The following is a 25,852-nucleotide window of genomic DNA, read 5'->3' on the forward strand; positions in this document are numbered from 1 at the left end:
AGTGAAAGATAGAAAAACAAACCAGAAGAGGGGACTGGGTGATTGCCTTGGAAAATCTTATTATTACTAGTATATTTTTTTGTCTTTTAATCACAAAGGCTGTCTCTTCACTAGAACTAAAGAACCAAAACTGTTCAGAAAGAGAGAAGAGCCCAGCACCTTATACTCAGGAGATACTGAAAAACGTCATGTAAAGTGTTTACTGTTGCGAGAAAAGTACACGTCAGAGGATGCCCATTATTGATATAGAGCCTTCTGTGTACCCTGGATGAGCATGACCAGAAAGTCACCCTCAGTTGGCTGCAGCTGTTTTCAGAATCTGTGGGATCATACCCCAGAGGCAGTTGAGTCAGCCGCAGGCATCAGGTGAGGAGGAAGAAGAGTGAGACAGCTATTACAGGCTGCCGGGGCAGGTGGCTGTGAAGAGGTGTGGGGCCACCAAGGCTTATATGAGGAGGATGGAGAACACAGGCCAAAGGGGAGGCTGTCATGCTGACTTCGATTGGCTAACTTAATATGAGGCAGACTGAGGGAGGAGGAAGAGGGCAGGAGAGAACATGCTTTAGAAAGCATGACGGTGTCTCATCTGTTTGCAAGCGAACACGTAGGTGCCTTCCAAATAGGATCCTGAAGAATGTGCAGATAAATGAAAAATCTGATATACAATAAACCACATACCTCTTTATGTCTATATATGAACTTATTTAAGAAGGCTGACTTTAGTAGAATATGATGCATATCCTAATTATATCAATATTGGATGCATTGTTAGTACCATTTCTCAACTTCATTTTAAAAATCACTTTAAGAAAATACAAAAAATAATTCTGAAGATTTTAACCTTAGGTGCCCATAGATCATTTTCTTGGGAAACTGCAGCTTTTAGAAATGCTGGACATACTTTACCCAAAGCATTGTAACTGGTCTCCCACAAGCCTAGGATAAAAGTTTTCCACAGAAACGCTACTACAGAAAAATGCCACATGCCACGGATTAAACACTGAAACCAGCTAATCACAACACATGAGAGCAAATGTAGCATGTTCGGAGAAGTACAAATATGTTGAAACATGTCTGTCATGAAATCTGATCTTAACAATCCTCTGAAGACTAGCTTTTTTGCAAAGAGAACTTATCACTCACATACCTCACAGAGGAGGCCTCAGTTTCTAATAGAGTTAATTTTATCTCTTTTGATGATGGAAACAAAAGACAGCCTGGAAACATCCTCTTAATTCTAAGCACCACCCACCCTTTCTCAGTGGGGAGAGGTAAGCTTTCAGTAATTCCCAGTGTGTCTTATATTGAATATATAGAAGATGGTAAAGCAGGGCCAGGTAATTCCAACACTTAAACTGCTACTTAACCATTCATATATTAAAGGAGTTTACATGGATTGTCAGCTATGAAAGAGGTTTCTCAGTCTATATCCCACTCCACAGTCAACACTCCTCACAGGTGCACTTGGCCGTGGGGCACTTGTAATCTCAGAAGCCGATACAGCTGCCAAGTTCAAGTTGCCATGACTCTGAACATAGTATAACATTCCCATTCCAAGCCAGAGCCCGTCACTTTTGTGGCTGTTCAGATGAGGGCCCTTCTTGGTACCACTCTGACTCACATACACTGGCTGCATTCATGTAGCAGGTGAAGGACTTAAGTGTCACTAAGTTGGTTTCCAGTTGCTTCCAGGAAAAAAAAAAACAAAACCGGCATATAAGATTCTTGCTCCTGATACCTGGCACTCTCCCATGGCTGCCGAGAGAAGATCCGGCCATTGCTGTCTTGGCTTCAAGTGCTGCCTCCCACACACATATTGAGGGGCTCTGCAACAAACAGAAACCTAGGGACATTGACATTTTGGGGGCAGGGTGTAGAAAAAAACACTGCATGCGTATCTGAAAACTCTGCCAAGCACGTCAGCCCTGCCATGCCACTTCCTAGCTCTTCTAACTTCAGAACATTCTGTGTTAGGAGTTGCTAATCAGTCCAATATCATATGTAGTTTAACGATGTTGAAACACATCTGCCAGAAAGAAGGCCAAAAGGAAGGGCTCCTCTACTGCTCTCTTCTGCCAAAGATCTGATCACTCGTGACTGCAGCCCCTCACTTTGCCCCTGGGTGTTTTCTCCCTGTGTTGTTCTTGGGCGTGTTTAATTTGGATTGAGCATCCATGGAGCTGTGTAAAACACTGAGGTCCCATGAATATTACAATATTAAACAGTAGTGCTAATTACCAATAGACCCCTCAAAAAGCAATCAAATAACAAACTCACCTTACCTTGACCTTTGTATCTCTGGCAACCAAAAGCTCAAAATGCAGTTCTGTCATTTTTGCACAGTCATTTACCTTGACACCCTCCGTCTGCCGTGGAATCCAATCTCCATGTATAAAAATAAACCTAGAAACTTTCTGTTCACACGTTTTGAGGTATGTGCACCAAATGACACACTTTGGGAGGTAAGCACGAGTCATGGTAACTGACCACATCCTTTATCTTTTCATCCTAAGACTTAGCAGAACTTTATCTTTACAATAAAATGGCCTTTAGAAGTGGGTATCACCAACTTCAGAATGCGAACATCGTTACTGAGAAAAAGCATTTTCCTTTTAAACAGAGAAACCAACAGCCATGCACTAAAAGGCCTGAAAAAAAAAAAAAAAAGTAGAGCTACCACAAAACAAACAAATATTCAGCTTGGTTTCAGGAAGCTTAGAGAGGATCAAACAAGGTTTTCTCTATTGAAGTTGTTCGAGAACATTTATGGTTATTTCAGCTTCAGTTTCTATTTACGCTGCTGGCTTTTATGTCTCGACCTCAGGAGGGCATTCCAACTTCAGGTTAACTCACAAGTAGCTTCAGAAAAGTTGGCCTGAAAATCCCACCCCCAGAGTGGGGGAGGGGAAAGCACACTGGTTCACACTGGTTTCCAAACACCGTTCAAACCCCTGCTTTGGCCTTGAGTTGAAGATATCTCAAAAACTGGGGAGAGAAATTCCACGGAGAGAGGGTGAGAAAGATTTCTCATGGTGTGAACATTCATACAGGGAGACTATCTCTTCCTGTGGGATGGAACCAGGAGAAGAGAGCACCACTTTGCGGAGCCCTCATGAAGCTTTCCACTCAGGAGTTTGCAATTTTCTGTTGGTCCCTAGGGAGGAAGATTAAGTACATGGTTGAATTTTCAAGCAAATTAACTTCCAGAAGAAAGGAGGAACTATGCCAACCCCTTGCAAACAATATTTTTGTTTTATAAATCTATTTACTTTTCAATTCTTCATGCCATTTATCCTCATAACCATGTTTCAGTTGGTATTTTTAATCCCCTTTTGATGGATTAGGAAACTGAGGTTTAGAGATTAAGAAAGAAGCCCAGAGTTATACAATAAATACATAGAAAAGCTAAGATTCAAACCCGGGTCCTTTTGCCTCTAATGTCTGAGTCCCTTCCAATATGCCACACAGCCCCTGACCACGCCCTTCCGTTAACAATCCATATTGTAAGTGGTAGAAAGAGGAAGAACCTTTTGGAGTAGAATACTGAAGGGTTTTGATTAGCGAGTGGATATGAGGCAGAGGAAATATTATCACTTTGGCGGTTGTTACTCTGTCCCCATCCTTTCATGGAAACATATGGAGGTTTTCTCTTAAACGTACTTGTCAGAACTTGCCGGTGAAATTTAAGTCACACCCTGCATATGGTGCAAGTTCACCTCCGAGAAGCAAGAGACGAAAAAGCCGCTGTTTCCAGATGTGTCAACTCTCATGTAAGTACCACACGTTGCTTGCCTCTGGACAAGGTCTCAGAAAGGTTTGTCCAAATTTCAACATAGAGTAGTCCTATTTAGATATGTCCCACTACATACATGCTTAGCTATGTCAGTATCCACTTGGCATACTCTGGAGCTTAGGAAAAGTTTCCTGCCTAAGCTGAACAGCTTCTCTAGATTGCTCCTTTGCAAACCTTCCTAGTTTTTTTTTTTTGTTATAACAGATTTTTGATTACACAAAACATGCCACTATTCTACGGTACAAAATCAATCTACATCCCTCTACCCAACTGCCCTTCCCCCATAATATCCATTCCCTGAAAGATCTGAAAAGGCTTCCGCTCCAGGGGGCTTCTGGGAGCATTCCCACAAACCACACAGCTTTCTGCACCCTCCTTCTGACCTAATCTTTCTAAAAGTTAGTACAACATGTCCATCAAGTCGACTATCCCTTGCAGAGTTTGGAACAGCAACTTCAGCCACCTACATCTGAGAGAGATAAATTGACAATCCACTTTAGGTTTATGTGGGGAACCATAAATATCAGGCTTGAGCCCTGAGGGCTAGAATTTCATGGGCCGTTAAGCATGTCACCAGGTGGAAAGCTGTCAATAGCTGGATGTGAGTTACACTGAGATAACCACAGGGACCTGGCTTAAGAAAGTGTAGCCCTGATCAGAGAGGGGTGTCCTTTTACTTTGTTCCATCATCCCACTCACCAATTCTCCCTTCCCGCCTCTGACCTCAACCTTCACTTCTTGTTAGGTGTCCTCTGTGCTAGGTAGCAGACTGCCTTTTCCTCCCTCCTCTAGAGTGAAAGATTGGGTGACATATGGGAAGAACAAGAGACGTGCAGTTCTGGCAGACCTTGACTTAGGTCCTCGCCCTGCTATTTAGTAGCTACGAAATAATGCACAAGTTACTTAACCCAACTTAGCTCATTTTTCCAACTGTGAAATTATTAAAGATAATTAAAAGCATAAGAAAGGCATAAGTAGGGCCAATAGGCAGAGACTGTAAAAAGACAGATTGCCTACTTAGTAGACAGAAGAACTTTCTAAAAGCCAGATTGGCTCGAAAATAGAATGGGTTGCCTTGAAAAGAAATGAAGAAGTGAATATTCTCTGTGACAGGTTTTGCGCATAAGCCGGATGCAGGGTGGTAGATCCCGAGAATAGACAGGAGTTTAGACTGGCCACTGCAAAGGATTTCTAAACTTGAAATTCCATGGTTCTATGATTTGCATATGTGTCCTTCCAGAAAAGCTAAGATAAATCTTCTCAAATCCCCTATGCGGAAGAAAAGTAAATTGACATCATATTTTTTTCATTTTCATTTTCCTTCTAGAAAACTCATCCCTTCCATGTTTTCCCCCTTCCCTCAATTAGTTGGTAGAGAATCCCATTTCCATCAAGTGCACAGAACACATTTAACCATTTTGAAACACTTAACATTTAACACAAACCACATGACCATAAGTTTTAATTAGTTCCCACTATACAAATAGGTCCATTTTTAGAAAAATCAAAATGCTCGATGCTGCTGCTTGCTCTCTTCCTCTCCATTGTTTCTCTGTTTGACTGGCTCCGTGGCACTTTCCCATCCTGCCCTCTTGCTGTCTGAGCCCATGGCACCTGCCAATAAAAGTGATGACAGACTTTGATGCTCACACAGGTTTGCAACAACAGAGTTCACTTCATAATCACCAGACTTCAGCCCGTAAGCCTGATCTGAGTGACACTGGATTTTTTACCTGAGATGTTACGCTGTGGGCTTTCGTTTCTACAGGTTATGAACCACTTTGAAAGTGAATTTTTTAGCTTGCTAGGGGGAATGACCTATGAGCCTGCAGACAAATCTCAGCTGATTGGGCAAAGCCCAAACCCTTATTACAGTGCTTGAGTTTGCTGGGAAAACTGGCTGCCACATATGAACCATAGATACAAGGTCGTCCTTTGGCATAATGTGTACAGGTGTGTGTGTGTGTGTGTGTGTGTGTGTGTGTGTGTGTGTGTGTATTTGAACATGTTCAAGTCATGAAGCAAATGAGAAGTACGAACCAGTGTCTTCTGTTTGACCGAAGTGAATATTAAGGGAAACCACAGAAGATGAAGTGACCTCGTGCCACAAGGAGTGATGAGAGGGCTAAGCCTAGGGCTCCTGTCCTCACCCTCATCACAAAGTGACTGCTATGAATGACCGCATGTTGATCGGCCAGGCATGGAGGAAGCACATACTTATACCAACATGTTATTTATTCGGCCAGATATTATTGTCTCCATTTTACAGATAAGGCTTAAAAAGATTAAATAACCTGCCCACAGCCACATTACTCATAGGTGGTTGTGATGGAAGTTGAGCCCACGGTAAAGCCTCTGAAGCCTGTGGACTTTTCATGGCACTGTCCACTTTCAGAGGCTTTCTCAGCTCAGAGTCTGACTGTATCTGCCTCTCAAGCTCTGTTTCAGCCACCTTGTCTCTCTCTCTCTCTCTTTTTTTTTTACTCTGATATCATATTTCTTACAAATAGTGTCCAAATTCTTCCTCCTCCATGTTGACTGTCCTATTTGCCTAATGTTATGATTTGTGTTTCAGATACCCTAGGGTATCTGAATAATATCCTAGGGTATTTTTCATCTTTTGAGTGTCCGAACTACAAACAGCTTTAGGGACACTTAAAATCTCAACAGGAGTATGGATTCTATCAGGAGACCCTGACCTGTGCAGCCAACACTTCACATGAAGAAGCAGCTTCTCCTCTTCTTCTGTGAAGGCTGCCTCTTCAGATACTTGGGATTTAGCACGTCTGTCATGTTAGTCTAAGGAGCTGCTGAAATAAAGACTTGTTGACCAAAGTTTCTCACCGGCTAAGGACAGAGAAGTCTTATTTCTTCTCTTTGCAAATAAAGATTCCAATCTTCTCATCCTGAGACAGGGGTAATGCAACTGTTTTAATTTTGACCCTAAAATGTTCCATAGTACACTGAACTGTTTTCGAAGTAGAGTTTTAGAAGAGGCAGATTTATTTTTAACCTTGACACAATTTGAATTTAACAAACATTTTTTTCCATATTTCATTTTACACATTTGTTTGCACTGAAACTGCATGACTAGAATAAAGCATTCAAAACAAAGCAGGCAAGCAAGCAGGCAAACAGAAACCCATCCCACTTTTCCCTTGCTATGCCACTATCCAAGGAGACCCGAGGCTCTCTGAGATTTGAAATGCTGTGTTCCTTAATGCAGTAAACTGAGTAATGTGTTCCCGCTCCCACTCCCCAATGTCCACATCTTAATTCCCTGGAACCTACAAATATGCTATTTTAGGCAAAAGGGACTTTGCAGCTGTGATTAAATTAAGGCTCTGGAGATGGGGAGATTATTCTGGATTATGTAGGTGGACTCAATGTAATCACAGGGTCCTTATAAGAAGTAGACAAGAAGGTGAAACACAGAAGGTGATGTGACCATGGGAGCAGAGGAACAGAAGGAGACTGGACGATGCTACATTGCTGGCTTTGGAGGCAGAGGAAGGAGCCATGGGACAAGGAATACAGGGAGCCTCTAAAACTGGAAGTTAGAAAGCAGATTTTCCCCTAGAGCCTCCTGAAGGAGCTGGCCGAGTGTTAGCCCAAAAAAACTGGGTCTGTACTTCTGATCTTTGGAACTTTAAGAGAATAGCTTTGCATTGTTTTAAGTCCTGAGTTTGTGGTACTTTGTTACAAAAGCGATAGGAAACGAATATACTTGTTGCATCTCTTGTGTCTAGTATTGGGCTTGGTATATGACATGGACTCGGAAAGTAGTATTTATTGAATGCAGTGAAAATATAAAGGAAAGATGTTATGAGAATGGAACGTACCAAATTCATGGCAACTTTTAAAATTTTTATTTATTTATTTATTTTTTGAGACAGAGTCTCGCTCTGTCGCCCTCGTGGCAGGATTTAAAAAGTTCTCTTTCTTAGGATGAAAGGAACATTCCTTTAAGGCTCAGAAGGGTGTACAGCTACCCAGATATCCATGGCAAGGCCCCAGCGGTTACATAGTTGTATTTTAGCCCTTCAGGCCTAGCAAGCTCTTTCCTGGGAGCAAGTAAAGGAGACCATAGGCCACGATAAACAGCACTTAGTGGCCAGTTGCTTTAAGAATACCTGTTTAGTGTTTCCAGAGACTCAAAGCTCCAGGGAGACAAGCAGGAAGGAGGGGCAGTGTCAAATACTGTACAATACAATTAGCAAATACCAGCACCTTGACGAATGTTTGGTATACAGTAGGCAGTCAGAAAGTAAACGCTAGCATGCATGACATTCAGAGCATGTGACCTCTTTCTCCTAAAGCTTCCTACGGTAGAAGTCAGTCTCCTACTACTTCTACCTTCTCTATCTCCTTGGATGTTTGTTTTCATCAGATTTTACTCATATCTGCTGAACAAGAGCAAAGGGGAGTACCTTTCAACCTCAGATACGGACACATGTATTTGTCAACAGGCCACACATATTCTGGGTACAGGGACTGCAGACCATAGCAACGTACCTCACCTTTTCTGAGACCCTCTCCCTTGTTCAGTATTTGTAAGCCTTTTAATTTAAAGAAAAATAAATGAGGCCATGCTAGCTGATTAAAGAATAATTCCAAGGAATTTAACACTTAGTGATTATATTAGTGATATATAGTAACTTCTCACTTTGGATTCTTTTAGATGTATTACAGAGGTAAAAATCAATATTTTCTACCAAACTGGAGAAATTGAGATGATCTATTTTTGAGATATGGGTTCAGAGAAAAATTAATGATACAGACTGGAATAACTCTAGTTCCCCCAAGTCAACATCTGATTGACCCTTGGAATCAGAATTTAGGAAGAGGCAGGTTTAGGGGATCATGCAGTCCTGCCTCCTCACTCTACAGATAAGGAAACCAGGCCTAGCTGGAATTTCCCCCAGATCACACAGCCAGAAAACAGCAGGCTCAAAAGTAGGGCCTTCTGAGTCCCCAATGCGGCATGCATATGTGTCTGCCTTGTTTCATTGTGTAGGTACAGCGAGTTTGGAGGCATACAAAAACAGATAGACACCAATCTTGCCTTCAAGGCATTTACAGTCTAGCGGGGGAGATAACACACGTATATAAAAAAATTACTAGACAAAGTAAACAGCACTATGCTCTACAAGACAGGTATGGATTAAGAAGGAATCTTTTAGTCATCGTCCCCCGAGATTCTGTGTTTCATTTTTTAAAACAATAGTAATCCAACTTGTGAAATAGTGAACTTCCTCCATTTTGCAAGATTCCTCGAAACCAAGTACTTGGAATATAACTTAGTTAAGGATTGCACAACACACACTATTTGAGTATCTGATTTGGAAAACGAAGCCACAGAGCCAGACCACACAATGCACATTGGTTGGAATCTGCTGGGCAGGTATCTCCCCGTCGGTCCAGGCAAGCCAAATCAAATAAGGCACTGAGTTAAAAAGGAAGGCAAAGTAAAGGATAAATCTGTTGACCACCACTCCAGGAGGCCAAGGCCTCTTTCCTCCCCATTAGTGGTGGCTTTTGCTCTAAAATAAAAATACCACACTTAAGCTGTGATAGAGGAAAGCCCTTGGTTTGGGACCCGACTACAAAGTAACAGCAAAAGAGAGAATTATTACTCCTTAGTGACTCTCTTCGTGGTATAATGAGAAGAATAGAAAGACCATTGAAGAGTGGGATTTGGGAGAAATTTGGGTCATGTGTCTGCAGCACTAGTTGCTTGCAGAATTGGCCATGTGGGTTGGCACACAGCACCGTGAATATTACAAACCACAAATCTCCAGGGTTTCTTGAACAAAGTAAAAGGCCTTGTCTTCAGAATGCCAGGTTGCCGGCTGGCTTTTAAAAGAAGCCCCTGGGTGAGCTCTAAAGCTACCTACGCATTTCTGCCTTCTCCGTCTCTTTCTTCTCTGCCTCCTCTCCCTCTCCCCCTCCCTCTCCTCTCATTTTGGATATCGCATCTTGGTGGGTCTAACTGTAGCTCTGCTTCTGCCAATACCCCCCTGCCCCACCCCGTCGGGAAGCAGGCCCTCTCCATGACAACTACCAACACAGAATCCACAGAGCTCTGGACAATGGGACAAACCATATTCCTATGAACAAAACCAAGGTAAGTAGATTCCTTTGCCCCTGGAGGACTTAAGGAGTTACTCCCCAGTCAGATTATGTTGCATCTGAGGGCCCAGAAAAGGAATGCACTTCCCTGTATAGACAACAGAGCCAGTTCTTGAAAAGCTGTGCCAGCACGCAGACCCTTTAGAATCTCCTCCTTGGGAGTCTGAAATGGAAACAAAGTACCTCCCTGTGTTCACTTGTCCAATCGTTGACTTCTCTGCAGAATGATTATCTTGGGTTGTAAGTAAGCTGAGTCTTTTATAAGGCATACTTTAAGAAAAAAAGGAAAAGATGAAATCAGTTTGTAAAATCCTAAGGATTAACTATACCTTGGCCACAGATAAATAGCCACGTTTTCACACTGCACTTCCCTTTATCTCCTCCTGAGATGCTCTCTTGGTTCCTCCTTCACTGCTCTTCACGCTCTGAAATATTTCTTAGACGACACTTCATCCACGGTGACTTCCAGGACAACCAGTGGGGGATGGGGTTTCCTACATCATCTCTTTTCTTGGCATCTCTATCCAAAGTATTTAGATGATGCATTCGTGTCCTTTCTCTCTCTCTACCCCTGCCTCCTCCAAAAAAAGGAAAAGGGGGGAGTGGCGGGTGGGAGGAGATTACATTATATTTTTTCTTCTTTTTTTGGAGATGGAGTCTCGCTCTGTTGGCCAGGCTGGAGTACAGTGGCGTGATCTCAGCTCACTGCAACCTCCGCCTCCTGGGTTCAAGTGATTCTCCTGCCTCAGCCTCCTGAGTAGATGGGATTACAGATGTGCACCATCATGCCCAGCTAGTTTTCGTAGAAATGGGGTTTCACCATGTTGGCCAGGCTGGTCTCGAACTCCTGACCTCAAGTGATCCACCCACCTCGGCCTCCGAAAGTGCTGGGATTACAGGCATGAGCCACCGCGCCTGGCTCATTTTTTCTATTTTATCCTTGGTGCTTTCCATATAATAGGAGGTCAGTGAGATCAAGGGGATTCCTGAATGAATAAATAAAATCTGCATTTCTCAGGAATCTGACGGACAAGAGAATCCAGAGTCTGTGCAATGGCAGAAGAGAGGACCGAACTTTATGGTTGATTCCCCATAGACCACACCAACAGGGCAAAGCCCTTCTGTACGTATTTCTATTTTCACACGTATCTGCACAACCATGTGTTTAGAAATCAGAGGGTTGCTATTTGTAAAACTCTTGAAAAACCCTCTTTTAAATTGGAAAAATTATTTTATAAATGCCAACCCAATCTGCTTTATCTCAGTGAGCTGCTATTAAGTGCAAAGAAGATAACATGTTACAGGTGAGTCTGTGCTTAAAGAGCTTTGACCACAAAGGCTAAACAGGGTCCATTCTCCCATGTGAAGAAAAATGTTTCCATTTCAATTGTGATGTTTGGAATTTCAGCTTAAAGTACAAAAAAGGCACTGTCTCTTTAGTGCCTTTTGGAAAGAAGTGGAATCATCTGGCCAAGTGTTTCCTCCTTTCTACCTAGACTGTCATTTGAGTACATTGACCCCTCCCTGACAGAAAGTCTGTGTAAGCCCGAGGAGGAGGAACATGCCGCAAACCCGCTGCAGAGCATTAACAAGAACAGAATTAAAAAGGATCACTTCTGGGACTCATCACACAACTTGGAAATGGTGTTCAATAAAAGAAAAGATAATTTGGAGCCACACTACCTGGAACGAACATCTGACACGCAGCCACTGGTCTGGATTTAGAAAACCGCTTTCATCCCCAGAGGGTAGATTGTTAATGAGTGTTTTAAAGGGCAAGATTGAGGAAGCACGATAGAGTTGAAAAGGTACTGGTTTTGAAGGGTCCTAGTCTTGCTTCCACTTCTGTAAGCAAGTCGAACCGACTTTGAACAAGACACCTTACACTGCCCTGAGAAAATGTCCTCATCTCTAACACGGGAGGTGAAGTTAACCCTCTAGACCATCCAACACTCAGATCTAGGCCTTAATGACTATGAAAACGGGAAAAATTTTAAAATAAGAGCAGGTAATGCTCGCACCTTTTCGCTACCCGAAAGGAAGGTCAGACAACCTTATTATAAAAGGCAACTTTTCTTACTCGTATGCTAACAATCAATGCATAATTTACATAGCAATGCATACACTTTATATTGTTCGAGAGATCATTATTGACTGCCTGAATTTGATATGCTCATCCTTGTCGCGTCCTTCTCACTAAATACTAATTACCCAAAGTGATCAAACCCCAGATGTAAAAAAAAATCATCTTATAAATCACAGACAAGGAGGTAGAAAAAGAACTCAGTCAAACATTTTTGAGTTCATACAAAAATGGAATAGCATAATCTACCAGTATGTTCCCATCCCCCAGCTAAAGCAATATTTTATCACTCTGACTTTATCTATTCCCAGTCCTCCCCAACGTACTTATTTTCTGGAGCATTTTAAAGTAAATCTTCCATATCTTGTCATTTCATCCATAACTACTTCAGTCAGTGAAGTAGGATTTTTAGAAAACTGCTACCATGACAGCATTACACCTGACAATATTAAAAAATTATTTACTATCATCTAAAGAACCAATCAATATTCAAATTTCATCAATCATGTAAAGTTTTTTTTTTCTTTCAGTTTTTGACTTGAATCAGGGTCTAAACAAGCTAAGAGGTGAAACTGATCTCACCCAATTTACAATCCTTTGTCTTTTACATATTTAGTTTAGATGCTAACATGACTTAGACACAACGTATCTGAAACACAGATAATATGAAGGTCAGCTTCATCACAATGTTATTTGAAATGTCTTATTCTATGAATCAGATATAAATGTAGTTAAAGGCTCAGAACTGGAAGAATCTCAAGTAATTCTCACAGTTTTCCCAAATGCATAAATGATTTAGGCAACCTTAATGGAATGCTTTAAAGATATTTTGCTAAATCTTACACCATTCCTAGGAAGAACACCTCTGACAGACTCTAGCAGCTTTTATTTTGCCCATATAAAAAAGCTGGATTTCTTAGACCGTGGAGCAGCCTAATAGCATAGGTAGCATTTTCAATTGTAGCTTCACCGGCACCTTAAGAAGAAATCTACCTGGACATGGCGGCAACGAGGCCATCTTTGAAAACAGCTGAGAGCCTCAAACTGTCAACTCTGACTTTTGGGAAGAAGGGAGGTGAACAGTTTCTCCATTCAGCCTCCCTGAGGCCTCTCTGGTAACACACAGGCACTGCCGTGACTCATAACCAGAAATACTGTTTTATAACACCAGTCTGTGTTTTGTAACACGCACTGAAAGAAAAAAAAAAAAAAACTGTTTAGAAACCAAAACCAAGCCCTGCATCTGGGCATTGGTATGAAGATCTCAAGAGGTCAGAGTGGCTATTTAATCCAGATAAAGTAGGCAAGGCCTTATCCCTTTCCTTGGCAAGAAAGTGGAGGCTTCCTGCCTGCTGCACATGCCCACAGGAGGAGCAACCATGAATTTAATTTTCTTAAAACAGAAGCATTTTCAGACTTGTGTTTTCCTGGACAGCTGCCTAGTGGCTGTAATCCATAATAAGGGCGTGTAATTGACAGTAATGTGAATCACTCACTGAAATTCTGGCAAAAAAAAAAAAAAATAGAGGTTTTTTTTTTTTTTTTCAGGAAAAAATTAAAGAGCAGATTCATCCTGTCCATTGAAAATAGCAATTACTTTACATTTCAGCTCATTAGCTACCTTTATATAAAAAAATCACTGTAATTTGTACTAACTATCAGCAAGTGTTATAAAGAAGTGGTACAGTTGCACAAGGCATGCAATCGGATGGGTTGGGCCAGGCACAATCTGTAAAATGGCAAATTTAGATGAGTTACTTGATAGAGCATACATGGGAGTCCTGGCCCAAGAATGAGTTAGAGGACACTGTCCTACCAGTGATTTTGCCACTTGAAAAGCTGCTATCTGCTTGGGACCTTGTAATTATTATGGTAATACCCAGGGCAGACTGATCAAGCTGCCATTGATGTCTATGGGCAGTTTCAGAATTCCTTTCACTCAGACACAGGGATCTCCAAAAGAATGGTTGGGGATTTTCCCAGGTAGAAGCTGTTGGAACCATGGAAACTTTGAGACCAGGTGGAGGGTTTCTCCCATCTATTAATTCTCTTTGAATAAGGGAAAGAACAATCGGAATTAACTTCACTATCAACCTGAAAGGGCCCCCTCTTTTCCAAGGCAGAGGCACGGGAACGAAACACTGGAAAGCTATGGATGATTTAATTCCATTTAGATAAACCCTGACTCCATCTGAACCCAAGAGGTTCAGATATTTGTCTGAAACTTCAGCACCTGTGAAACTAGAAGCCCTTGTCCAGAACCTGGTATCTCAAGCTTCTGGTCCCAGAGGGAACAGGGGTATTTTGAACTGTGAAAATCCCATGAATGCATGAAAAAAACCTTGGGACTTTAGAATGCTGAGGTCTGTGTTGGGGAGATGTATACTGGACCAAACAGTGGAAACACTTAACCTCTTTCCCTCAGTCGACCACACTTTATGAAGATGGTTTGGATTTATTTTCTCCTGTTGGGATCTCCCATTCTTAGAAGTAAAATGGAAGTCAAATTTCACTAAATCAGAGGTCATGTTGGGATTTCGACGAATGAAACTAAAATTCATTTTGTGCTTTATCATTAATTATTTCTGAGAAGCTTTTTCTCATATGGCAACAGTTGGGGGATGGTATTATTAGCTTAAGATGGTTCCCATCTTTGACAGCCACCACTAATCTCCTACTTAATTCTGTCTTAATTTGCAAGTAGTTGCTAACAGGCAAAATGAAGGTGGAGTCTCATAAACCACTAAAAAGAGAGGCTTGCTATGCATAGAAATAGGCCCTGCAAAAATATTTCAGATACTGTATCTCAATTATTAGACAGTAGCAAACTGTCAAAATCTGAAAAGTAACATGGAATATGTATAACTAGTTCTTTGCAGGCATTCTTTTTGTTCCTATGTGAATACATTTTATGTGAGCCCAAACGGTTGGAAATGTGTTATTCATTTTTATAATTGAGAAAAATGTGTTAACGCTCTGGAATGTCCATGTGTGGAAAAATGAAACATTATATGGAATTGCACACACATATGATTTATAATGCATGCTTCCAGGACCAGAAATCCTAACGAAGAACCTTATTCAACAGAAAAAAAAATTTTTTTTTCTTCAGTATTTGCAATTCTGGTATACTGTAATGCTGAGGCCAAGCATATATTTTATTAGTTTAAATCCTAGCTAAGCAATAAAATATGTGTCATTTTAAATAAAAGAAAACATGTTTTTCACAAAAGCTAAATTTCTTGTCCATTTTTGTCCCCTTGTAGTGGATGCTGCGGTATGTTGCACAGGTCCCTCCCTTTAGGATGGAGGCCCTCATTCTCCCTGAGGCCCCAAGTGTTGACTGCCAGTGACTCATAGCTGAATTTCTTCCTGAGATTTGTCCTTAGGTAAAGTGGAGCTGCCTTGCCCAATGTTATGCCCTGTCTTAGGTGCAGCTGGCACCCAATGGCTGCTTGATGCAGATTAAAAGATGCAGCCCCCTTGCTTCAATTGGGTACATCACCGAAGGGCCACCCTCACTCTGATCTCCCTGTGGCATCTGCTGAAGCCTATACTGCAACTGCATGGCAGCCCAAGTTTTCCTTCTGCCCAGTCCAGCTTCCCTCACTCCCTATAGGCATTGTCCCTATAAGCCCAGCCCCATAAGCTTTCTGCATGCCAATTTCAGAATCTCAGCATCTATTCTCTGGGGAATTCAATCTAAGATACCTTCATTTATTTAAGGATACTTTAGTGGAGTGATTAGCTGGGCATGAAGAATTTTAGATCAGAATATGGTAGAACTTCACTTTCTTCAATGTGAGGTAGACCCAACTGAGCCTTTATGCCAAGAGGTTTGGTTCCAAAAGTTTTTAAAAAACTCTTAGCATTGCAAGGTGAGCTCAACTAATGGCAATGGAACAATATGAGAATTTTTTTTTTTTGTTTTGATATGGAGTTTCACTCTTGTTGCCCAGGCTGGAGTGCAATGATGTGATCTTGGTTCACTGCAACCTCCGCCTCCCAGGTTTGAGTGATTCTCTTGTCTCAGCCTCCCAAGTAGCTGGGATCACAGGCATACACCACCACAGCTGGCTAATTTTGTGTTTTTAGTTAAGATGCGGTTTCACCACGTTGGCCAGGCTGATCTTGACCTCCTGACTTCAGGTGATCCACCCAGTTCAGCCTCCCAAAGTGCTGGGATTATAGACATGAGCCACCGCACCTGGCCACAATATGAGAAATTATATGATGAGGATTTGCTATTGAAAATAATAGAAGAATTGGCCGGGCGCGGTGGCTCAAGCCTGTAATCCCAGCACTTTGGGAGGCCGAGACGGGCGGATCACGAGGTCAGGAGATCGAGACCATCCTGGTTGACACGGTGAAACCCCGTCTCTACTAAAAAAAATACAAAAAACTAGCCCGGCGCGGTGGCGGGCGCCTGTATTCCCAGCTACTCGGGAGACTGAGGCAGGAGAATGGCGTGAACCCGGGAGGCGGAGCTTGCAGTGAGCTGAGATTCGGCCACTGCACTCCAGCCTGGGCGGCAGAGCGAGACTCCGTCTCAAAACAAAAAAAAAAAAAAAAAAAAAAAGAAAATAATAGAAGAATCGTGTACAGTATGTAGATGATTGGTCATACACAGAATGTGAGAAGTTGGCTCTTCTACGTTTCAGGGGCATAATTAACCCAACTCTCCAGAATTCTTGTAAGTAAGACTCTGGGATAGCACGAGGAAGAACACACTGACCACTAAAGAGTAGGTAAAGCATTAGGAAAATCTGTGAGAATGAGACCCATATTGGTCATTTTGTTCATTAGAAATCTAACCTAAGAGAAACGCACCAACAGAATCTCAGGTGAAGCAATTTAGGGCAATAAAAACATATTCTCCTAAATGATACTGTCCCTGAGTGGCTCAACTAGTGAAAATGAGAACATCTTCCTGTCTCTCAAATCACCCCAATTATACACAGGATTAGGTAACTTCCACAAATCAGGCCATGGAAAGTTCTTTGATTTAGAGATATCAGGCAGGACTCTTTTTTGAGGGGTGTGGGAGCAGGAGGAGACGAGGATGGTGGTGAGGATGTGTGCGTGATAGTAACAGTTTTTCCTTTTCCAACATCAAAAACCATAGGCCTTCTAGGACAGCTTCTACTTTGATTGCACTTGGCTGTGTGAAAGAGCAGCACAAAATGAAGATAGCTCCTCTCACTGTGCTATTAAAGACTCCCATCTGAGAAAGAAAATGGGTGAAGGAGGCTCTAAGAGATGGCCTTTCTATCAAAAAAATCAACTTCAGAAGCCTAAAAGATCTTCTTCCTTCATCCTGTTCTCATTTAGCTTGCTAATAGATGCCTCATGAGAAAAGAATTATTGTGAAGCTGAGAAAGCAGGATTTAAATTTCCTAAGAAGAGATGGACTTTACGTTACAGGCAAGGGACATTTTTTTCTCTTCTTACAATAATTCCAAAGTGCTTTTTGACCTTGGAAGAAGAAAATCAGTGTTAAGATGGAATTGGTTAGGTCATCGCCTAAGGAGGCATAAAAGGCCACCAGGAAATAAATTAAAATTAAAATAGATTCTTTTATTGGGTCACATCTCATCCTCTCATTTATGAGCAAGGCTTCCACTCAAGCAATTGATACTGCAGGGGATAATTTTGCTCCTCTTGTTTAGACTCAAGAAAAAGTTACAAACAAAAGTAGGGGGGAAGCTGCATAGGAAGCTTAAAGGACATTTTTAACAGAATTCCAAGGAGAAGAGCACGGAAACCGTGGTTGTGTGCAGCCACTCATGAGGTGGACAGTAGTTTTGAAATTGTTGGTTTCTGCTCAATTAAGGAAACGTACTTACATTCTAGACCAGACAAACATAGCAAGTCACATGTTCTGACCTTGAACAAATAAATGTCATTTCTTTCCAGAATTTACCTTAAAATTCAATAAGTAATCTGGGATTATCAGAACATCTACTTTAGAAACTGTTAAACATTTTAGGATTACTTTTTCTTCTCTAGACTGGACAAATACAGGATATTTCCCTTGACAGGATATACCCTTCATTCTTGGAAAGGTCAGCCAATTCTCTTTTCTAGTAGGTAGTTTCCTATTTTGCATAAATGTACATGCCAGTGGTAACTGAAAATGTCCCTTTACCTTTTACTCTATACATCTGATCATCTGACTTACATGGATAATGCAAACAAATGGTGTGCAAGAGGTCACTCAGAAAATTAATACATTCTTCATATTTAGAGAGATAGGCAAATATTTTTAAACCTCTGGATAAGATTCTGACTTAAACTTTACAAACTGAAGAAAGAAACTTTAAAAGTATCAGCCCTAAAATTCAGCCCTAAAACTGAGACTCAAAATGCATATAGTAAATTGTCAGATGTCAAGAAGCCCTTTGAATTATAGTATCAGTTTCCAAACTATTATAACACAAATCTCACAATATAATTTCAAGTAATAAATACCTCTTCTTTCTTTCTTTTTTTTGAAACTGAGTCTCGCTGTGCAGTGGTGTGATCTCAGTTCACTGCAACCTCCACCTCCTGGGTTCAAGCAATTCTTGTGCCTCAGCCTCCCTAGTAGCTGAGATTACAGGCGCCTGCCACCATGCCCGGCTAATTTTTGTATTTTTAGTAAAGATGGGGTTTCGCCATGTTGGCCAGGCTGGTCTCGAACTCCTGACATCTGGTGATCTGTCTGCCTTGGCCTCCTCAAGTGCTAGGATTACAGGCATGAGCCACTACACCCAGCCTATTCTTTCTTATAGCTGTTAACAATGAAAAGATCATTATTTTTGGCCAAACTAAAATGAGCAACAGGAGAGTCTGGTCATAAAATTGTATATGTATACACACACATACAGACACACTTATTTAAAATCTACAGATATTAATTGAACACATAGTAGATACTGATCATTCTGTTAAGCCCAAGGGATATAAAGATAATTTTTTTTTTTTTAAACAGTGTCTTGCTCTGTAGTCTAGTCTAGAGGACAGTGGTACACTCTGTGCTAACTGTAACCTTGACTTCCTTGGCTTAAACAATCCTCCCACCTCAGTCTCTCAAGTAGCTGGAACTACAGATGTGTGCCAGCATGCATGGCTACTTAAATTTTTTTTTTTTTTGTAGATACCTGGTCTCCCTATGTTTTCCAGGCTGTTCTTGAACTCCTGGGCTCAGCAATCCTCCCTCCTCAGCCTCCCAAAGTGCTGGGACTACAGGCATGAGCCACCACACTCGGCCAAAAAAATTAAAGAATATCTAGTAGGAAAAAGCTACATAAACAGCAACTCTTCTACAATACATTTTTATACTGTCGCCTTAATAATGTACGTGGGGGCAGAGGAGCTGCAGCAATTAACAAGGTGGAATTGGAGAAGGCTTTGCATGGCAGATACTGCTTGTGTTGGCCTTTGATGGAACAGGAAGACTTTCTAGGTGCAGAAGATGATGAAGGACATTCCAGGACAAACAAGATACTACAGACACAAAGGCCCCGAGGTATACGCCCATGCATGGAGCCTCCTGGGAACAGATCATCAAGGATGGCAAACACTGCCTGCATGGGAGAAGTCATGAAAAGAGCAGTGGAAAGGTTAAGACCAGATTGTAAAAGGCCTTAAATGCCATACTTAGAATTCAGACTCCTCAGGTGACAGAGGAGGTTGAACGAGAAGATTCCACCTTGTTCCTAAGGAGGGAGAATCAGAAGATTCTAGAGAAGTCCACAGTGGAATTCTAGAGAAGGCCACAGTTTTTCTTTTTCCTTACTTCTCTTTTTTATTGTGCAGGAATTACTGAATGTAAGGCTGGTGTTTTCTAATATACCTCATCTCAGAGATTAGAATTTAGCCAAGACAGTTTCTTTTTATCACAATCTTAGCACACAATGAGTCTTGGTACCACTAGACAAGACTGGGCTCTCTTCTCTAAAAGATTCACAATGGTCCCTCTTACTGTTGGTGTTCTGTTGTATTCACACTGCAAAGCAAAAGGAGTGCCAAATCACACCTTGAGTTCTCTGCTTTGCAGATTTACTGCCTGACAAGCCTTAAAGTTAGAAAAGTATTTCAAGCCGAATCTTTCACTAACAACTTCATATGGTTTGTTGTTTCCTGTGTTGCTTGTTGAGAATGTCTGGCCACTGAGAAATGAAATCGGAGGCGGATATTTCTGACAGCGAGCCTCCCTGCCACGTGCTTTGTCATTCTTTATGTTAAATACATCACCACACCTAAGCCCTTGCAAGCCAAGAGGTTAAGGTTATGGTGTGGACAACAAAAAGCTGACTTTTCTCCTAACTGCCTACATTTATTAGAAGTTTTTGAATTTATACAGGCATGGGTAGCAGAGAGTATAGTTCTTTTTTTGTTTCTTTTTGTTTTTGAGACAGGGTCTCACTCTGTCACCCAGGCTGGAGTGCAGTGGTGTGACCACAGCTCGCAGCAGCTTTAAACTCCTGGGCTCAAGCAATCTTTCCACCTCAGCCTCCTGAGTAGCTGGGACTATAGGCATGCACCCCCACACCCAGGTAATTTTCTTTTTCTTCTTTGGCACAGATGGGGTTTTGCCATGTGCCCAGGCTGGTTTTAAACTCTGTGGCTCAAGTACGCTACCTGCCTCAGCCTCCCAAAGTGCTGGGTTTACAGGTGTGAGCCACTGCACCCAGTCCAAAGAGTATGATTCTATTTTTTTTTTTTTTAATTTAATTCCTCTTCATGACAGTCTCTTGTGGCAGGAAAGTGGTTAGTTTACAGATAGAAGAAATCTAGGACCAAAGAGATAAAATAATTGGAAATCATTGTTTTGATAGAGTCAGGGGCAGAGTTCGCGACGGCATTCCTTGGCTGTTGTTCTCAGGGGGAAGCCCGACAGCCTCGTTCTGCTGCAGACTTAACTCCTCACTCCACGTAGATCAGTTCGATTCCTGAGCCAGAATGACAAGCTGAACTACCAATAATGCCTTGCACAATGTTTCAAGCGACATAATCAGCCGGAGAGGGACTTGTGTCAGTTAGACTTTGTCTCCTTAAAAATCAAGAGCAAGAGTGGTAAGAGAGAAGTTTTTAACAAGGAGGAAAACCCTAGACAGTTGTCTCTAAGATTCTTCACCACAGCTTCAAGGACAACCAGGAAAAGAGCTGCTATTTGAGGCAACTTCATTATAAAATCATTTTTAATAAGCAATCTTAACAAAGAGAGGGAATACTCTTGTGGAGAAACCCTCCAGGGACCCAGAGGCTGCCCAGTTAAGTTATTAGGAAGTTTCACACAAGGGACCAAACAGCTATTTCATTGGCCTCGGGGGACAGAGTTTAGTTTTCACCTGTTCTCTAGAGGCACTGGTGTTATCCTGTCTACTAACAGCAGAGACTGGTAACAATCAATTATCCCGACACCCCAACTTGGTGAGGGAAAGTGAATTTTCAGTTTTGTCGACACAAAAAGACGTGGTGTAAGAGAAAGAGAGATAAATTAACTCAATATGGTTCATTATACTGGAGACTAAGAACACGCAGCCAATGAAAATGCCTCATCTGGACCTTGGTATTCTTCAAATAAAACGACAGAAACGTATTCTAAGGAAATTAAGAGGTATCCACAATGAGAAAAGGATGCTTAGTTGTCCTCTTACCGTAATTGTCCTGCTACATGAGGGAAATAATTCTTTGTGCTGATGAAAAAGTAATAATCACTGCAGTTGACTTTGCTTACCTAAGGAGTGAGCAAGGTTTGGAATTTGGGGTTTAAATTTTTATAAAGCTATTTGTAGCTGAGTTTAAAAGGGTTGGAAAGACAGAGGCTCCCAGGGTAGCAGAGTAGCCTGCAGCCAATTAGCAGCTCCAATGAAAGAGAGCAAGGAGAACCATTAGCCACAGAATTCAAAGTGCTTATGTATTTTTCAAGTTTCACTGCGCATTCCATGCCTCTGATTTTAATGAAATGGCAAGAACGGGTCTTACAATTAGACCTTAACACCGTGGAGTTAGAGAAAAAGTGAACATCCTTTTTCTTTAATAATCAGAAGAGCCTTCTCTTTTCCGACCAGATCTCTCCTCCTCAATAAGCAATTTTTTTTTTTTTAATGTAGTTGGTCACAGGAGCACCCAGAGAAGAAGTTCTATCTAAGGATAAAAATGTCACCTGGGTTCAGAGAAGGGACTGAAGCAGGGAACATCTGATTCATATAACCCTAACTAAATGACTATGGCAGAAAAACATTGTTTATAGGTCACTGCTTTTTTTCACACACATTCTGTGGCTCCACATTGGTTATGAGAGAAAGCCAAAACCCGTTCTCTGTTCTTAATGGTCTCCCTTTTCCTTGCTAATACTCTACTCCAGTCAGACAGATCTACACAATCATCCCTGATCACACCTAATTCTTGCTACCCTTCCAGAGCAAGCTCAGCTCACCACACATGTTCCCAACTCATACAGCATTTAAACACATATTCTATTAGGTTGATGCAAAAGTAATTGTGGTTTTTGCCATTGAAATGGCAAAATTTCATGGCCCTGCATTTTTCTGCAATTCTTTCGTTACTGAAAGTTCCTCAAATGTGTGTGTCCTTTCTCCTAGATACAGAATAAACTATTAGACAGGGAGGAATACAAGTTAGATCACCTATACTGCAATGTGCCTTACACAATGTTAGGCATAGAGCAGGGGTTAAAAAATATTAAGCTAAGAAGATCTGCCTGGCTCCCCGCCCTATCCTTCTGTAGGTATGGACTGCAGTCTGCTTTCCAGTCTCTGTTCCTCAGACCCCGATATTGCAGGTCTGCACTGCCCACCATAGAATCTCCTTCCCCTTTCCTCTAAGAAGAAAATGTTAAATAAAAGATTTATGGATTAAGGCCTTTCCACTGAATCCAAACCTTAATCTAGTATATCCTACCAATTTTATTTTATTTTATTTTTATTTTTTTTTTGCTCCTCAATATGCCTTCTTTTTTTTTTTTTTAATTTTTTTGAGATGGAGTCCCACTACATTGCCCAGGCTGGAGTGCAGTGGTGTGATCTCAGCTCACTGCAACTTCGGCATCCCAGACTCAAGCGATTCTGCTGCCTCAGCCTTCCTAGTAGCTGGATTACAGGTGCACACTAACACACCCAGCTAATTTTTGTATTTTTAGTGAAAATGGGGTTTCACCATGTTGGCCAGGCTGGTCTCAAACCCTTGACCTTCAGTGATCTGCCCGTCTCAGCCTCCCAAAATGCTGGGATAACAGGCGTGAGCCACCATGCCTGGCCACTCCTCCATATGACTTCCAATCAGTATCCTTGGCTATTAACTATTTAAGACATTAGGAGTTGGAGTTGATGCCTAGGTGATATACAAAATCAAGTAGGGAAAGAGCTCTCACTCCTACATAGGAAAACATGTTTTCCCTGAAGTGGAAGTGGATTGGGTGGAGAACAATCCATTGTGAGGGATTCTGGCAGTCAAAGGAAAACATTTAATTGCATAGCTTGGAAATAAAAATCTTTGTCATTATAATGTATAGATGTGGACGTCAATTATAATCCAAAGGGCCATGTGACTACAAATACACTAACTGCCTGGCCACAGAATTGATCAAGAAATCAGTGTAAAAAATTTAGTGTAACTGATGAAAGTTAATGTAGAGTGATCACTTTCTTCTCGTCTTAAACACATTGGCATCTCTGTTTCTTCTACATTTTTATTCCTTTGCAGACAGATCGCAATAAAGAGAGAAGCTGACATAAGTGTAAATCCAGTCCTAAGTTCAGATATGCTTAAACATCCTCAAAATCTAGATGTTAATTTTCTTACATATCCCTTTGATATAGATACATATCTGTTTCCTGAACATTCTGTTAGCTTCCAGGGTTTTTTTGGCTTTGGATAGGTTTCAAAGAAACCAGTGTGTCCTGAATCATAGTACTGCTTTGTGGAAATGAAAGTTATAAATGAATTACTAAGTTGGTCTAACAAAAAAGTATAGATTTATTATAAATGTCATTAATGTCCGTTAAAAGTTTTGTTTCAGAGGAAGACGGGTTTGTGCTATAAGAAATATATATTATTACTAGTGTGGGGTACATAGCTATCCTAGAAGCAGAAGTAACCACTTTGAACAACTGTTTTATTATGGAATCAGTTGTGTTGTACGACATTAAGTAGACAGCAGTTCTTTGATGAACTAAGTTAAATTGTTAAAAAGATGAGTAATGGTCATTTAAAGTAAGAAGGTTGGCCAGGCACAGTGGATCACGCCTGTAATCCTAGCACTTCCGGAGGCTGAGGCAGGAGGATCTCTTGAGCTGAAGAGTTCAGAGACCAGCCTGGGCAACATGGCAATACTCTGTCTCTCTCTCTCTTTTTTTTTTTTGACAGGCTCTCACTCCATCGCCCAGGCTGGAGTGCAGTGGCACGATCTCGGCTCACTGCAACCTCTGCCTCCCGGGTTCATGTGATTCTCATGCCTCAGCCTCCCAAGTAGCTGAGATTACAGGCGTGTGCCACCACACCTGACTAATTTATGTATTTTTAGTAGAGATGGGGTTTCACCATGTTGCCCAGGCTGGTCTCAAATTCCTGACCTCAGGTGATCTGCCTGCCTCGGCCTCCCAAAGTGCTGGGATTACAGGGGTGAGCGACCATGCCCAGCCAGCAAGACCCTGTCTCTACAAAAAACTAAAAATAAAAAACAAATTAGCTGAGCAAGGTGGTGCATGCCTGTGGTCCCAGCTACTTGGGGAGCTGAGGCAGGAGGATCTCCTGAGACCGAGAGGTTGAGGCTGCAGTGAGCCATGCGCACGCCACTACACTCCAGCTTGGGCAACAGAGCGAGTCCCTTTCTAAAAAAAATAATAAAGTAAGGAGGCTGTATAGTTTCCAGTAGACTACTTTGTTTAAATACTTTTTTTCACATAGTGGGAATAACATTCCCCTTTCTTATAATCAGTTTGTTCTTCAAGCTTAGACGCCTACAGAGGTAGCATAGTTGTAAGGTCAAAGGAAACCTGGGTCAATTGTAAGAAAGACTGTGTTGCACTTGGCTTTCTTCCTATACTTTAGAGTGGAAGAACCACTCTGAAAAATGAAGTTCTTCATTTTAAAAGCATGTAAACTGGGGATTGCCTTTACATCCTGGCTCCACCACATGCTAGCTAGTTGTAGGATCCTGGGCCTCGGTTTTCATGTGTAAAGTGCAGATAGTAGCAACACCTACCTCACAGAGTTGCAGTAAAGATAAATGAACACTTAGAAAGTGCTTAGAGAAGTGCCTAGCACTGAGTGCCCCACAAGTATTAATGTGAATACTGGAGATAACAGTGTGGCTCTTACATGTGCACAAGGAGGCAATCTACTCTGTTTTGACTCCAGGCTCTGCCCAGCTGGGTGAGTTAACAAGGTTTTTCACTTCTCTAAGCTAAGTTACTTGTCTCTCATGTACATTTTCTTATTTAAAATGCGGGTGCAAGCAGTACAAAGCTCATGAAGCTGATGAGCAGATTAAAAGAGACAATGCACATAAAGCATTAAACACAATGCTTGGAATATTCAAATTGCTTGGTAGGTGGGGTTCCTGCTATTCCTACTGCTGCTACTACAAGTAATGGTACTGCTGCTATGACTCCCGCCATTATTATTGTCAATATTAAACTAAGCATAATGTAAACTTATGTCATAGACATCTAGCGCTTCTTTAAAGATCAATCCAATCATGTGTAACTAAGCATTTATCAAGTATGTAATAAGCCTATCAAGTCCACATCAATCCCTGGTAGGCTAGGCATTTTTGTTTTCCCCCTGGTAGTGATTATGGGTTTTAAACAGCCAATCACCATCTCAACACACTC

The 25,852-nt window shown here is 41.5% G+C and overlaps 1 protein-coding gene and 1 long non-coding RNA gene across 2 annotated transcripts in view; both read right to left on the reverse strand.

Moving 5' to 3' along the window:
- The window catches only part of RORA (RAR related orphan receptor A), a 744,325-nt gene that overhangs the window by 162,778 nt on the left and 555,695 nt on the right, over positions 1-25,852 (reverse strand). The window lies entirely within an intron of this gene.
- LOC144329910 (uncharacterized) lies at positions 5,245-10,184 on the reverse strand. The gene is made up of 2 exons (XR_013395646.1): positions 10,109-10,184; positions 5,245-5,407 (listed from the first exon to the last, which is right to left on the reverse strand). It is a non-coding gene; the product is annotated as an uncharacterized LOC144329910 (long non-coding RNA).

The sequence above is a fragment of the Macaca mulatta genome, chromosome 7 (genome assembly GCF_049350105.2).
Source record: "Macaca mulatta isolate MMU2019108-1 chromosome 7, T2T-MMU8v2.0, whole genome shotgun sequence".
Classification (NCBI taxonomy): domain Eukaryota; kingdom Metazoa; phylum Chordata; class Mammalia; order Primates; family Cercopithecidae; genus Macaca; species Macaca mulatta.